This window comes from Hibiscus syriacus, unplaced genomic scaffold (genome assembly GCF_006381635.1).
Source record: "Hibiscus syriacus cultivar Baekdansim isolate YM2019G1 unplaced genomic scaffold, ASM638163v2 tig00111708_pilon, whole genome shotgun sequence".
Classification (NCBI taxonomy): domain Eukaryota; kingdom Viridiplantae; phylum Streptophyta; class Magnoliopsida; order Malvales; family Malvaceae; genus Hibiscus; species Hibiscus syriacus.
This window is the reverse complement of record NW_024063159.1, coordinates 2454004-2470055: the sequence shown is the minus strand read 5'-3', so window position 1 is coordinate 2470055 and position 16052 is coordinate 2454004. Positions and strand designations below refer to the sequence as shown.

The following is a 16052-nucleotide window of genomic DNA, read 5'->3' as shown; positions in this document are numbered from 1 at the left end:
TGAGGGCGGAACGAAGCACTTAAAACTTCCACTACTTTGCACTTGTATATCATACAAATCAAGGGCTATTTTTATTACTATTTTGTACAATACAATGGCCAGCTTGCTAGATTTTATAGTGAGATCTCCTACATCCAAATGAATTATAAAGTGATGTACCAAACTTCATGACCCGATCCATCAATTATTTTATTTCCATAAGCAGGTAATGTTATGTTATTTATTGAGGAATAGATGTGACATCCCACTTGCTCCGGTAAGACTTTTGCACATTAACCTTGAAGTAGTCAGAAAATTTTACTTGAACAATTCTCGGCAACCTTATTCCATAAGGTAATTTAATTTTCATTCTATATAATATATCATTTTCTGATTATTAATTCATTTATGTTTTCTAATAATTAATTCTGATTATAATATGTTCGAATATATATTATTAATAATTTTAATTATAACTTGTATTTATAAATTAGAAAAATAAACTAATTTATTGTCAGTTTCATTGGAGAGGTAACTTCTCACCCAGTTCTTTCCTAGACCTGGTCAAAATGTAAAAACAAAAAAATGTCAATTTGTTAGGTTTAAAATAATTACTATTTAAGATTGTAAAATAATTCATGACTGAAGCAGCAGGAGTGTAACAAAATTTTATTTTAAATAGTACTAATTATTTAAATAAATTTTATCATACAAGAAAAATTAGAGTAAACTTATTCCCGTTCTGCTGAGCCACTAATGAAATAATAAGTATTTGCAAAATTCAACTAATAACAGTCCCAATAATTTTGAGTTTTAGTTGTTTTTTTAGTAGCATAGGAAGCCAAAAGGCTAGAGTTCTATATGAACGTAAGGGGACCATGACTGTAACACTCCCGAATTCCATTTTAGTAGTTTTGGATATATCCAAGAGGTTTGTGGACTCGTGGATTTCATAATTTAAGTCGTTGAGTTGAGTTGAGTTGGACTTGGGGCCAATTAGTCATAAAAAGCTTGGGTTTATTATTTTGCAAGAGGAAGTGAGGTTTTATCATTCAAGCCCTAGAGGAAAGTGTTTCGTGTTTAAAGGATTTTCATTTTAGGATTCCAATATCAAGGTAGTGTATTTTTAATCCTTCAGAGTATTAAGGCTTCCATAAATATAAAGAATTTTCTAAGATTTGCATGTTTGAACATTTTAGGTTTTATCTTCGAATTCACCATCAAATCATGATTTAGGTATATTAAATGTGTTTTTATCACACTTTAAGACCTTAAGTAACTCCATAAAGCTTTAGCACATGATTAGAAACCAAACTAAGACATTAGGAATGATTTTTAGGTGTTTTCCGAGCCTAAAGAAGACATTTATGGGTGGGAGTATCGATACTGGATGAACAATATCGAGTGTTTCCCGAGCCTAAATAAGACATTTATGGGTGCGAGTATCGATATTGGATGATCTGCGATGAAATTTAGGGATTTCCAGTTGGGAATATCGATACTGCTAAGGATAGTATCGATACTGCTCCTACAGTATCAATACTCAGGGTAACAATATCGACACTGGGCCTGAATTTTAACAACATAATACATTTTTGGTATAAATACTCATAGGGGAATCGATACTTGACCCTGGGGAATCGATACTTCAAGTGGAGTATCGATATTACAAGTGGAGTATCGATACTGCAAGTGAAGTATCGATACTACCCACTTTGGATGGTTAGATTTGACCTTTTCAAGGCTCCTAAAAGCTAAGGATGATCTGTAATAAAGGAACTTAGTCCGTGAGGGACCCAAAAGACCAAAAGGGCCTAAAAATACTCGTAGGAGTGGGTTACAACTGATGTAACCAAACTAAGCGTACTATGTCAAAGTATCATCAGTTAAGCACGTATCGAATAATTAAGGTCGAAGATCATTGCATAGGATATACTGACAAGCGATACAACGAGTAAGTTAGATTTCATAATAGTGAAGTATTCTCAGGAAACGTCAGTGAACCGACAACGTGTAGGATGTCTCTTTAGTTCAAGGGGTACTAAAGAAAAGTACGACAAGAGCGCCTAGAGTGACACTACCCAGTGATGAACCTGAGTCAGGTATCGGGCTAGCTAGTAATCTAGCCAGTGAACAACAGACACAGTAAACGTTGAAAAATCATGGAACACATAAAGGTGTCCTTAGAGACAAAAGTGACTGAGACGCCTTTAAGTAACGAACGATCAAAATAGATCAGTCTAATAACATAATAATAAACTCTTGTATATCATTCTAATATGATAGCATGAGCTAGATAGTGTCGAGTGAGGGGATGACCTTATCTGACTTGATAAGTTTGGTAGCGAGTTGTCGAGCTACTTTGATTGCCTTTGGGTGGCATTGGTTGACACGTGTGTGTATGTGTCGAGACGTTAGCTCTATGAGGGAGCTTGGTAATAAAGACAAGATAGTAATAAGATAATAATACTATGTGTGATAATTATATGAACCTTATAAGGTAAAATTTCATAAAATTAGCCATTGTGTGATGCTCGGGAAAGAATCAGGACACCCGAGTTAATTTAGCAGTATGACGATCATACTTCGCAATGTAATATTCAAATATAGTTCTGCTAGTGTGTTAGGCACTTCAGTTTCCAGCTAGGCATATATGCCCCAAGAATTGACAGAATAAGTTAGTTGGGTGCACGTATCCGATGCACGTAAAACTTTGGATTGCGCCTCAAATCTTAAGAGTCTACATGTGGGCTAGGGATGTAAGCTTTCGATGCACTTAAAATTTCAGTTCTTACCCCGAGGCTCAAAAGCCTATAGGTAGGCTAGGGACATAAGCTTCCGATGCACGTAAAATTTTGGTTCTTACCCCGAGACTCTCGAGTATTTCAAGGTATGCTAGTGGGTTTTCGTAAGATGCAGAAAAGTCCTCCGATCACACCACTAAACCTACGTCATGTTTGTTTTTATACTTTTGTATACACATGACTTCACGCACCATCATGTCCATGTAATGAATAAATATAGTATTACATAATTATTAGTAGTATGATACTAAGGTTAGAGACCTATTATACGTTTACTCATGACGAGGCCCTTAGTAGAGACTAAGGGAAGCGTGAGGCTTACACTGAGAGGTAAATATGTTGAACCTCGAGTAGGTAGCACTTGATTATCATCATATATGTACATACTTCTTAGTATCATATCTTTAGCATGCTTATGTTTGTGAGACTCATAATGCTACTCTATATTAGCGATTATACTACTGGGTTTTATAAGCTCATCGTTCAGATGTTTCCGTTCACATGTTTTCAGCTTGGGTCGTTCACAGAGCACCGTCGCAGTAGGACTTCCAGCATATCCTTCAGAGTACTGTACTGTAGCTTTTGTTAGTACATGTATTCATAGAGCCTTAACCATGTATTCATATTTATAAGAAAGAGTTTGTATTATTTTGATTTAAACTATTTGTCAGGGAGCTCTAGTTTATAAAATGCTTTTATAATTGTTATTTATGTTTGTATGATGCCATTGAGTATGTTTTAAAAGATGACTTAACATGTTTTGAAAATCAGGGGTTACCTCGATAGCTTAATGTGGCATTTTAAGCCCATTCGAGTTTAAGGTGTTACAATGACAGTCTCTGAGTACAACGTCTTGAATAGAAGGTTATAAAAGAATAACGATATGTAGATCAAACATGGTTGTTGGGACCATCTTGAGTTGTATTTTGTCTTTATAAATATAAAAAACAAATTATTAAATATTTTTTTATAATAATTTGGTATATTAACGATAGTGAATTTTTTAAGTTCTAATAGTGAAATTAAAACATGATTAAGTGTATTTTTGTTAAGATAAACAGAAAACATTGAAATTAAAGAAACTTCTTCATTGCTTTACTTGATCAATTACATGACTTATAAACAATTTCATGCTAGCTAACCAGCTCCTATTATGGTGTAACTAACTAACCAATTAAATGCGTTAACAACCCTTCACTGCACTGCATGCATAGCTGATCATTCTTCATTCAACATTCTAGAATACTTCAATATTCTATCTACTCTTTCTTTTCTCAATTTCTGCAATTGAAAACACTCCAAGCTTTTGCCTAAACCGAGCAAAATAATCATTTGTTAATGCCTTTGTCAACCAATCTACTACTTGGTGTTCTGAAGGATTATAATTCACTTGAAGTTTTCCTGCAACAACACGTTCTCGAATAAAATATATGTCTAGTTCCACATGCTTGGTTTTAGAGTGATACACCGGGTTGGCATTCATTGCAATGGCACTAGTTTTATCATTCCAAACCACTAAAGTAGCTTGAATTTGGATCTTCATATCATTCAGTAATGCTTCAATCCAAACAACATCAGAGGTAACATCAACTAAGCTTCTATATTCTGCTTCTGTGGTGGACCTAGACACTGTCTTTTACTTCTTTGAGTTCCACTGCACCATACTACCACCAAGAAGGACACAAGTTCCAGATATAGATCTTCTGTCATAAATGCTACCTCCACAGTCAGCATCAAAAAATGCCATAAGCTGTAGTGGCTCTGTCCTTGGAAGAAATACGAATCCATAGTCAAGTGTTCCACTAAGATACCTCAGCACACGTTTGACGGCCACTAAATGCTGCTCACATGGTGCATGCATAAACTGAGCTAGTTTATTCACACAATATGCTATATCTGGTCTCGTATGACATGCATACAGCAAGGAACCAACCAGACTACGGTATTCTTTTGCATTTGCTAATGGACTGCCTACGTTAGCTGTAGTGAGCTTAACTGATGCAACCATAAGAGTTGGTGTTGCTGTAGCTTTACTCATCATTGACTTGACCAAAATCTCAATTATATACTTTTTCTAGCTAAGGAAAATAGCACCATCAACACTTTTTACTTCAATACCAAGAAAACAATTGAGTGTGCCCAGATCTTTGAGTGAGAACTTTTCTCCCAGCGACCTCACAACTTCCTTAATGTCCTCTTTTCCACCTCCTATAACAATAATATCATCAACATATGCTAGGACATATGTACTGTTATAATTACCATGCTTGATGAACAATGAATTGTCTGCACGAGAGCTTCGAAATCCCAAACTCACCATAAAGTCTCTTAATTTAGAGTACCAATTCATTGGTGTCTGCCTCAATCCATACAAGGCTTTTTGTATCTTGCAAACCAAAATTGTTCCATCTGCAGCCTATTGTTCAAAACCTTGAGGTTGTTCCATGAAAACCACTTCATGTAACTCACCATTCAGAAATGCATTATTAACATCTGCTTGGCTTAGATTACAACCATTACGAGCAAAAATTGTCAACATTACATTCACTGTAGACATCTTTACAACATGGCTAAAGGTGTCTTGAAAGTCCTGACCAGACACTTGTGAAAACCCTTGGGCTACAAGTCTGGCTTTATGTTTTTGAATAGAGTCATATGCATTGCGCTTAACTCGAAACATCCATTCGTATCCTACAACATATCTTCCTTCTGGAAGAGGAACAAGTAACCAGGTGTTGTTCTTGATAAGAGCTTCATATTCATCAAGAACAACGACTTTCCATAACGGATTTTTGATGGCTTCATGAACACTTGGAGGTTCAACCTCATTTATAGACTCGTCATCACTATCATTGTCCTTGAGTATGGATTCATTTCTACCACCATTGAGAGTAGAAAAATATATCTTGGGTTTAAACACCCCACTCTTGATACGTGTTACCATGTGATGACTTGTCACTGGTAATGAGACATTATTCTGAACAACACTCCCTTGACTAAAGTTGCTTGTCTCTTCATCAACTCGAGTCGGTAAAGTAGAACCTGCCTCCCTTGAATTTTCAACACTTTGCTGCATAACCATATTTCCACCTTGTTGCACAACTTCATCCTCTATATCATTGCCTGACACCATAGGCATAGGCGCAACAACATCTGCCTCATGAACAGATTCTCCAGCTAGATTCACATTATTGAATGAGTTTGAACCTGATTCATTCGCCCTCAGCACAATGTCATTATCACATGGTCTATCACCTTTCATGCAAACACACTGAGCACCATCAACTACATGAATCTTTATGCCACCTCGATGCAAGGTACACTTACAGCCAGTTAGGCTATTTAACACTGCAAATGGAAAAAATTCCTCATAAAAAACTACATGGCGTGAAATATACACACGACCATCCAAATCCATGCAATGATAACCTTTATGCTGAGTGATATACCCTAAGAACACACATTGAGAAGGCCGATGGCTTAGCTTATAAACATTATACGACCGTAGATGAGGAAAACAGCGACACCCAATTTTTTTAAAGTAATTTTAATATGGTTTCTTAGAATATAACACCTCATATGGTGACATGCCTTGTAGAACACATGTCGGTAATCGATTGATAAGATCCACAACAATACAAACTGCATAAGACCAAAACTTAAATAGAAAAGGGGCTTGAGCCATGAGAACTAAAGCTAGTTCAATAATGTATCTCTGTTTGCACTCAACCACACAATTCTACTCAGACGTGTGTGGATAAGCCAAACGATGCACTACACCCAATGATTTGAGCCAAGTTGAGATTGATCGATAGTCACATCCCCAATCGCTTTGAACTTCTCTTACTGTTGTATTAAACTGAGTTTGTACCAGACTAAAAACAATTGAAAAGTTGATAACACTTGATCTTTAGTTTTGAGCAGATAAACCCATCTATGCCTCATACATTCATCAACAATTAAGACATAGTACATGTATCCGTTAGAGGCTATATGCGATGGACCCCATACATCACTGAAAACTAAATGAAATGGTGTAGCATACACAGATATAGAATTACTAAATGGCATTTTATGGCTCTTACCCAATCGACATGCAACTCAAACCGAATTATCAATTCTATTATTTTGAGAGGGAAACATTACACCTATTTGTTTACAAACCTGCACAAGAACATAATAAGCAGGATGCCCAAGCCTTTTGTACCACAAATCATAACTCCTATTAGTAATACTAGAGTCTTCAACCATCATGACATAACAAGCTTTCAAGCAATCTGCATCTGTGGTAAACTAATAGAGTCCAGCACACTCTTGTCCCTTCAGCAACACTTCTTTAGTTACATCATCCTTAACCAAGCAAGACCTTGCATGAAACTCAAAGTAAGCCTTGTTATCTCTAGCAAACTTTGACACAGAAAGAAGATTTTTTGCTACTGATGGCACATGCAACAAATTATTAAGAATCAACATGCGAAAGTCAATAGCCAAAGCAGAAGTACCAGCTCGAGCTATACTCAGACTATGCCCATTAACGATAACCACCTTAGCTGGACCAGTATAATATGAACTTATAGCAAGTTTCGAGACATCAGGAGTGATGTGATAAGTGGCTCCCGAGTCCACAATCCATTGACCTAAATTTGTAGATGCAATATGTGCTTGAGCATGTACACCACTGCTGCAGGACTTACATTCATCTAGCACAATATGATGTGCCTCATTGTCCTCATTCTTATCAGTCAACACACCGGGAAATGTTTGATCGAAGCGATGCCAAAAACGATCAACCGAGTGCCTATTCTTTCCATATAAATGACATTGTAAACGAGGACGACCACGATCGCGACCTGCTAACTTGCCACCCCTACTATAACTGCCAGCTCCATTGCCATTATACAACTGAACTGTAGGCCAACTGTTCTCATGAGTGTTACCTCGTACACTGGCTACATTTACACTCATAGAAAGAGAATGCTAAAGTTGAAACCCATTCAACTGAGACTCATCATCCATCAAGACTATTTTTACATTATCAACCGAAAACATGTCTTTGCTAGTTGTGATCACCGCAAAAAATGGTTGATATTCAATTGAAAGACCATTGATAATAGTAACAATTTGTTCAAGATCAGATATTACACTCCCACATGCTGCAAGTGCATCACACACTTCTTTAATCTTTGTAAGATAAGATCTCATACTATCATCACCTTTCTTGATAGATATAAGTTTGGAATGCAAACTCATCACACTTATAGTTGACTGATTAGCAAATAACTTCTGAACCGTTCGCCAAACATCATCCTCTGTTTCAGCACCTACAAACTGAGGCAACAGAGGATCGTTGATCGTAGAAAGTAGCCAGGACACAAGAGCACTATCCTGAGCAATAAAGCTTTCATAATCGTCATTAACAACAAGTGCACATGACTCATCAGCAATTCGTACCGGTGGCGGTAATAACTCTCCATTGAATAGTCTTTCCAACCTATGATTGTGAACCGTAAGCATCACTTGTTGTTACCATAATAAGAAATTTACCTCATCCAGCAAGATGTTGATCTTCTTATGCGTGAAGATCTTGCCACTACTAACAGATTCACCAAGCTCAAACGCAATGTTGCTACAGTCACCCATGGAAACCGCAAACTCCAGGATCAAAAGGAGAATGATATCATGTTAAGATAAGCAGAAAACATTGAAATTAAGGAAACTTCTTCATTGCTTTACTTGATCAATTACATGACTTATATACAATTTCATGCTAGCTAGCTAACTCCTATTCTGGTGTAACTGACTAACCAACTAACTGCCTTAACAACCCTTAACTGCACTGCATGCACAACTGATCAATCTTCATTCAACATTCTAGAATACTTCAATACTTTTAAGTTACATATAAAAAATAAAATAAACACTTTATAATATTTTTAAATAATATGAGATAATTACAAGATAATATATGTTTAGAATATTTCTTAGTCACTAATAACATGTACGCACTCTGGAGACATAAACGTTCAAACGTAAATCCTCTAAGAAAAATAACGTTTCTTTTTATCGTTGAGACAACTCAATAAATTTATAAATTTATTTTTAAAAGTTATACAAAATAATCTCTTTTAATATTTAATCTTAATTTCTTCTTTATTTACAATATCGATCTACCAAATATTATTGTATATATACATACTTTTTAATGATGTCTAGTAAATTTAGAAAACTCTGTATGAAATTATATATGGAATAGCTAAGCTCATCTTGATTTATTTAAATTTCTTTTCTTTGGAGACACAATTCATTGACTCCTGCTAATTGATTGGTTCAACTGACCGGCTAACTGCGTTTCATGGCAAAAGTGCCCAAATAAGGCATGTGGAAATGTTTAATACCCAAACTAATGCACTCATCCGATTAATTCCCCATCTAGTGTATTTTCTACAGTACCTCCTAAAGTCCCCAGGATATCTCGGCGTCTTCAGGCTAAAATTTTGCTCCATGGGATTACCCGGCGTCTTTAGTTAAATTCTTTATGATTACTGTGCATTTTTGGAGATTTTCCCAAAAAATACCTTTTCCTTAAATATTTACGTGTCAGATACCCTTTGAGATAATATTTACTTAAATATCACCCGATAATCCTCTTATCTTTGATTCATAAGTTCGTTCGATCTTTCGTTGTAAGGTAAGTTTTTTAATATATAATATTTTTTATAATTATATATGATTATTTGAAAAAAATATTATAGTAATTATTTTCAATTAATTTTTGTGGTTGTAAAATTGGAAAGTGAAAGCATACATCGAAATATTTTTGTCGATACGGTAATAATATAAAATTATATTATTTAAATTATTTACGTTTATGTGTAAGAATGAAGCGAATTTTAGCTATTGTTTATTATGATGAAGAAATTCAGGAATATGAAACCGACGCTGTTTTCGTATCAAATCATTATGTTAAAATATCCTTCAAGATAAACATAACTCTTGAGGAGGTGATAATGAAGATTTCAAGGAAGGTTCATGTTAGAAGTACTAGAAGAAAGACGTCGCTTCAGTACATATTTTAACATAATGATTTAAGGGAAAAAAATAAAATACTAAAAAAATTAAATAATACAAAGGGTGTTAGATCATGAATATTATTTCAAAGGGTGTTTGACACCTAAATATTTAAGGAAAAGGTGATTTTTCGGGAAAGTCCCCAAAAAATGCACAGTAATCAGAAAAAAATTAACTAAAGACGCCTGGTATTCCAATGGAGCAAAATTTTAGCCTGAAGATGCCGAGATAACCTGGGGACTTTAGGAGGTACTGTAGAAAATACACTAGATGAGGAATTAATCGGATGAGTGCATTAGTTTGAGAATTAAACATTCCTGATGCCTTATTTGGGCACTTTTTCCCGCGTTTCATATTATTATTGAGTTTTATAGGTCACATCCTACTTCACTTAATTAAGTCCTTAATTAAAAAGTAATTATTATTGTAAAAATATATTCAAATAATAATTATTGTAAAACTATTAAATCCTTAATTAAATAATTTTAAAGATTTTAAAACTTTTATTCAATCATTTAAAAAAAATTAATTTCATATTTGATAAGTTTAAAAATATTGAACTCTTATACAGTTGTTTATTAAAACAATTTAACTCATAACCCTTAAAAGTTAATATTCTTATTTAAACAATCAACCTTTAATAAATCTAATCGCTATGCTTCACAAATATATAAATATATATATTTAATCAGTTGAACCTATCCACTTAATTCAATGGTAAAAAAGATATCATTCTTCATAGAGATTTTAAATTCGAGCAACTGAGCCGCAAAATATGTGTATTATCAATAAGTTAATAAAATTATGAACATATATTACTTTGTCATCATTCCATACTATTAAAAAAATTATTAACTACATTATTTATTTTTGAAAAATATTAACTCTATTGGTTTGCATTATTAAGTTTTGATAATATGATAATAATTAAAAAATATAATACAAATAAATAAACATGTTAAAATTGATATAATATATTATTAGATTATAAAATACTATAATAACTATACAAGTAAACAGACGTACAAATTAATTGTCATGGTGGAAGAAAAAGTCTAGAGATTGGTTCAAACTTGCTTATAATCATTTATATTTGGTTGTTCATTAGACCAACATAATTAAATTTAACGCCTGATATTGATTGTTGAGTAACATTTCATATTTGATTTAAAACATTACTTGATAAAGTGAAAAGGAAATTAAATTAAGAAAGCATTTATTTTTTTTAATAATTGAAGAATAGAAAATAAACTTTTAATTTTGAATAAGAGAATGTAAATACCATTCCACTTATTAGATTATATGTTCAATAAATCACCACGCGCTTCTTCTCGATCTATTCCTGTATCAGTTCGTGGCATAATCAATGGTGCATAGACTATCCATGACTAAAACGAGCATCTCAAACACTAAGCTTGGGGTGAAAATCAGAGCTTACAAATGGTGCAGCAAATTCATCTAAACAAGCCATTCTGATTCTTTCGGGCGTCGCCGGATTATCGAGCGGAAACCACATGGTGTGACCTGTTTCTGCTCTGGCAGCTAAAATGGCATCTTTGATGGCAAAGAATGTTGTGGAATAAGGCTATCGGATAGAGAAAAATCTCAACTGATAATTTGAGAAAATAAAAATGAAGATAAAGAATACACAAATTTTACGTGGAAAACCCCTAAATAATATAGGGTAAAAAACCACGGGCAAATATAGAAGAATTTCATTATGAGAAAATAGGAATTACAACTTATTTTGATCTAACAAGGAGAAAAGAATAACAATTCTCTCTTGATAAAAAGGAGAAAACAACTCTCAAGAAAACTCTCTAAATTCTCTAGTATTGGGAGAAAACTAGAATGATTTGGGATGCTTTTGAAACTAAATGGGTTAGGATATTTATAGTTGAAGCTTAAGGATTGATCTTGTAAATATCCTAAAGTACATGGACTAATTTAGAAATTTTACCATGCCATTTTTCAACCAACTTGTTGCCAACTTGATGTGGAAGTGTGCAACTTTCGGTGCCAACTTTCAACAATCTCCTACTTGAAGATTTGATTGGAACAATCATATCTTCACATTATTCTTTCTACCTTGTAACATCATGTTGTTTATGTTTCTAAAAGGCCACAAGATAACCGACACCAAGTAAATTTATCAGCATTGATCGCCTTTGTCATGAAATATGCTATGTTGTCTTTGGTATGGATCTTCTGCATATCTATCATCCATTCTTCCACATTTTCACGAATGAAATGGAACTGAACTCATATGTATTTTGTCATTGAATGAAATAATGGATTCCTTGCTAGATGCAAGGCACTTTGACTGTCACAAAACAAAGAGACATACTATTGATTGTGCCCAAGCTCTTCCAATAGCATCTTCAACCAAATTGCTTCTTTACTGGCTTGTGTAGTTGTTACATATTATGCCTCTTTTGTGGACGTAGCCACAACTGACTGCAATTTTGAAACCCATCTTACAGCTCCACCAGCAACTTTAAACACATATCCTGTAGTAGATTTGCTTTTATCCAAATCCCCTGCATAGGCAGAATCAACATACCTATTGATAAGTAATTTTGATCCTCTGTAACATAATGTAACATTTGAGGTCCCTTTAATGTATCTCAAAATCCTCTTTATTGTATTCCTATGCTATTTGCTTGGATTCACCATGAACCGACTAACCACTCCCACTGGTTGTGCAATGTCTGGTCTTGTGCATATAATAGTGAACATTAAACTTCCCACTGCCGATGCATACGGTACTCGAGACATCTTCATCCTCTATTTTTCACTGCTATGACTCATACTGGAGGATAATTTGAAGTTAATAGGAAAAGGGGTAGAAATTGGCTTACAATTTTGCATGTTGAATTGTGGCAATATATTCTTAAAGTAATTCTTTTGTGAAAGCCAAATCTTCCTATTACTTTTGTATCGGTGAATTTGCATCCCCAGAATCTTGTTTGTTGATCCCAAGTCCTTCATTTCAAATTCCCTAGCCAGTTGTGCCTTTAATTCTTCAATATGATCTTTGTTGGGTCCTACAACCAACATGTCATCCACATACAACAACAGTATAACAAAATCGTTCTCACCAAACCTCTTGAAATAAGCGCAAGGGTCTGCATTAAATTTGTTATATCCAATGCACATAATAAAGGAATCAAATCTCTTATACCAACACCTCGACACCTTCTTTAGACTGTACAGAGATTTGTTCAACCTGTAAACCAAGTTGTTTTTTTTTCTTCAAAACCTTTAGGCTGGAGCATGTAAATCTCTTCTTCAATATCTCCATGAAGAAAATCTCTTTTAACATCTAGCTGCTCTAGATGTAAGTTTAATGTAGCACACATTGCCAAGACTACTTGAATTGTTGTTAGTCAAACCACATGAGAAAAGATTTCATTGAAATCAATACCTTCTTTTTTAGCATATCCTTTAACCATCAGTCTTGCACGATACCTCTCAACTTGATCGTCACCATTTTGCTTGATTTTGAAGACCTATTTGTCACCAATTGGCTTCCTTCCTTGTGGTAGTGGCACAAGGTCTCATGTATTATTTTTATGAAGGGCTTCAATTTCTTCTTGCATCGCCATCATCCATAGTGAAGCATCTGAGATGTTTATTGCCTCCTAGAATGTTGATGGCTCACCGTCCTCTGTTAAAGGCAGTATGCAATATTTTCTTCTATAACATAATCTGAGTGCCAATTGGGACGTATTCTCACACAATCTGATTGACAAGTTGTTGGAGCTTTAAAACTCTCTGGTTCTTTTTCATCATGTGTTGGTTCTACTTCAGAAGAATTTCCTTGTTCAAACTCATTTTCCACATGTATCTGTGTAGTCTTTGACTTTTCAGTGCTATCATCTTCTTTTTTTCTTTGTAGTTTATCTTCTACAAAGATAACATCCCTGCTGATGATCACTTTGTAGGCAGTGGGATCCTACAAGGGATACCCCTTTACTCCATCAACATACTCCAAGAATTTACATTTCCTGGATTTTGGATCCAACTTTGAAATTTCTTGGGAGTTGTACATCATGTACACTATACTTCCAAATACATAGAGGTTTGAGGTGTCTTCAGCTCTATTGCAGTTGATGGAGCTTAATTCACCAAATAACAGGCGGTATTGTCTGCTTCTGCCCAAAATGATTTTTCTAGGCCTACAGCCCACAACATTACTCTTGTTCTTTCTAACAAGGTTCTGTTCATCCTCTCTGCCACTACATTTTGTTGAGGAGTGTTCGCCACTGTGAGCTGTCTTTTGATGCATTCTTTCCCGCAAAAGTCATTAAATTCTTCACTTGTGTATTCTCCTCTATTATCTGTTCTGAAACACTTGATCTTATTTCCAGAATCAAGTTCCACCCGCGCTTTGAAGTTTTTGAAAGTTGAAAACACATCTGACTTCTTCTTAATAGGGTACACCCAACGTCTCCTAGAGTAATCATCAATAAATGAGACAAAGTATTTTACTCCACCTAGGGATGTAATTGGTGATTGCCATACATCAGAATGAACCAATTCTAGAACATTTTTCCCTATGTAATTTGACATGTTGAATTTTAACCAGTGATCATTACTTGTTATGCAATGCTCACACAAAGTAAGTGATACCTTTGTTAAATTTAGAAGTAGTTTTTTCTCCACAAGGACTTTCATTCCTTGTTCTGACATGTGTCCAAGTTTCTGATGCCATATCATTGCAGAATCTAAACTACATGAGGCAACAAAGGCTTTTTCTTCTAGCAAAGTCTCCCCCTTCAACATGTACAAGTTTGCTGTTATTTTTTCGCTTTCATCACCACAAGCGCTCCACGGAACACCTTCATGATTCTTTTTCGTGTTTCAATCTTGCTTGAATTATTATCCAACAATCTATAGGATAATAAATTTTTATTCAGGCCTTTCACGTGCCACACATCTCGAACAACTTTAATTGTTTCATCATACATCTTCAATTTGATGGTTCCCACGCCAACGATCTCTAAGGTATGATCATTACAACTATACACAGATCCTCCTGAGATAGGTTCATAATGATGGAACCATTCCTTTCTTGAGGACATGTGATATGTTTCTCCTGAATGAATGAGCCATATATCTGTAAATCTCTTTCTACCTTCCACGGTGGTTGACGATTCACAACATATATCATCTCCATCATCTGAAGTGTTTGCGGTATTTCCTTGTGGATTGAAGTTTTTACCTAGACTCCAACAATCATTCTTCAAGTGATCATTCTTTCCACATTTGTAGCACTTTAAATTCTTTTTACTTCTCGACTTTGATCTACCATATTTGTGACTGTTTTGGCTATGTTTTGTTGATCTCCCTCTCATTGTTGTCAAAGCTTCTGCTTGTTGCAGATTTACTTGTCTATCTTCCTTGCTCTTGCGTTGATTTTCTTCTTGTAGAACAACAGCTGCAACGTCATCGAAGACTAGACTGGTGACATTACTGTTTGTCAAGTTGATGATGAGTTGATCATACGAATCAAGTAGACTTTGAAGTAGAATCTCAGCACCTTTTGTTTTCATATTGTACATCTTAAGGATGTAAGCTGAGAAAATAAAGTGTTCAGTGTGTTTAAGTGCTCCGTCACTGAAGTAGATTCTGACATACGGAGAGTCTTCAATTTCCTCTTAAGGAAAATTTTATTGTGCAACGATCTGGCCTCGTACAGTTTGGTGAGATGATCCCATATCTCCTTATCTGTCTTCTTCTCCTCGATTCTTTACAATACTTCATCTGCTAATGCTAGATGAAAGTTTGTCATAGCATTCTCGTCTATCTCGTTCCATTTGCTGTCATCTGTGAAATCTACCGACTTTTCACTAATAGCCGCTAGACAACCGTCTTTCCTCAGGATGCCTTTCATCTTTAATTTTCACAATGAGAAATTTCTCCCATTGAACTTTTCAATATCAAATTTTGTTGACATAGCTTCTATTACGGATATCTCCCACTATTTCACTATCATGAATAGTTCTCTGGAACCTTCAAAGAAAGAGTAATACCTTCTTACTTTCTTATATTGAAGGATCCACCTTTTAGTGGCAACCACAAAAACAATAAGTAGATATTAGTATTACACACTCAAATACGGCTCTGAGGTTAATTACTGCTGAATACGACTATCAGATAGAGCAAAATCGCAATTGATAATTTGAAAAAAATAAA

The 16052-nt window shown here is 34.8% G+C and overlaps 1 pseudogene; it reads right to left on the bottom strand.

Moving 5' to 3' along the window:
- Positions 1–11221: 11221 nt before the first annotated feature.
- LOC120168074 overlaps positions 11222–16052 on the bottom strand; it is a 42032-nt pseudogene continuing 37201 nt past the window's right edge.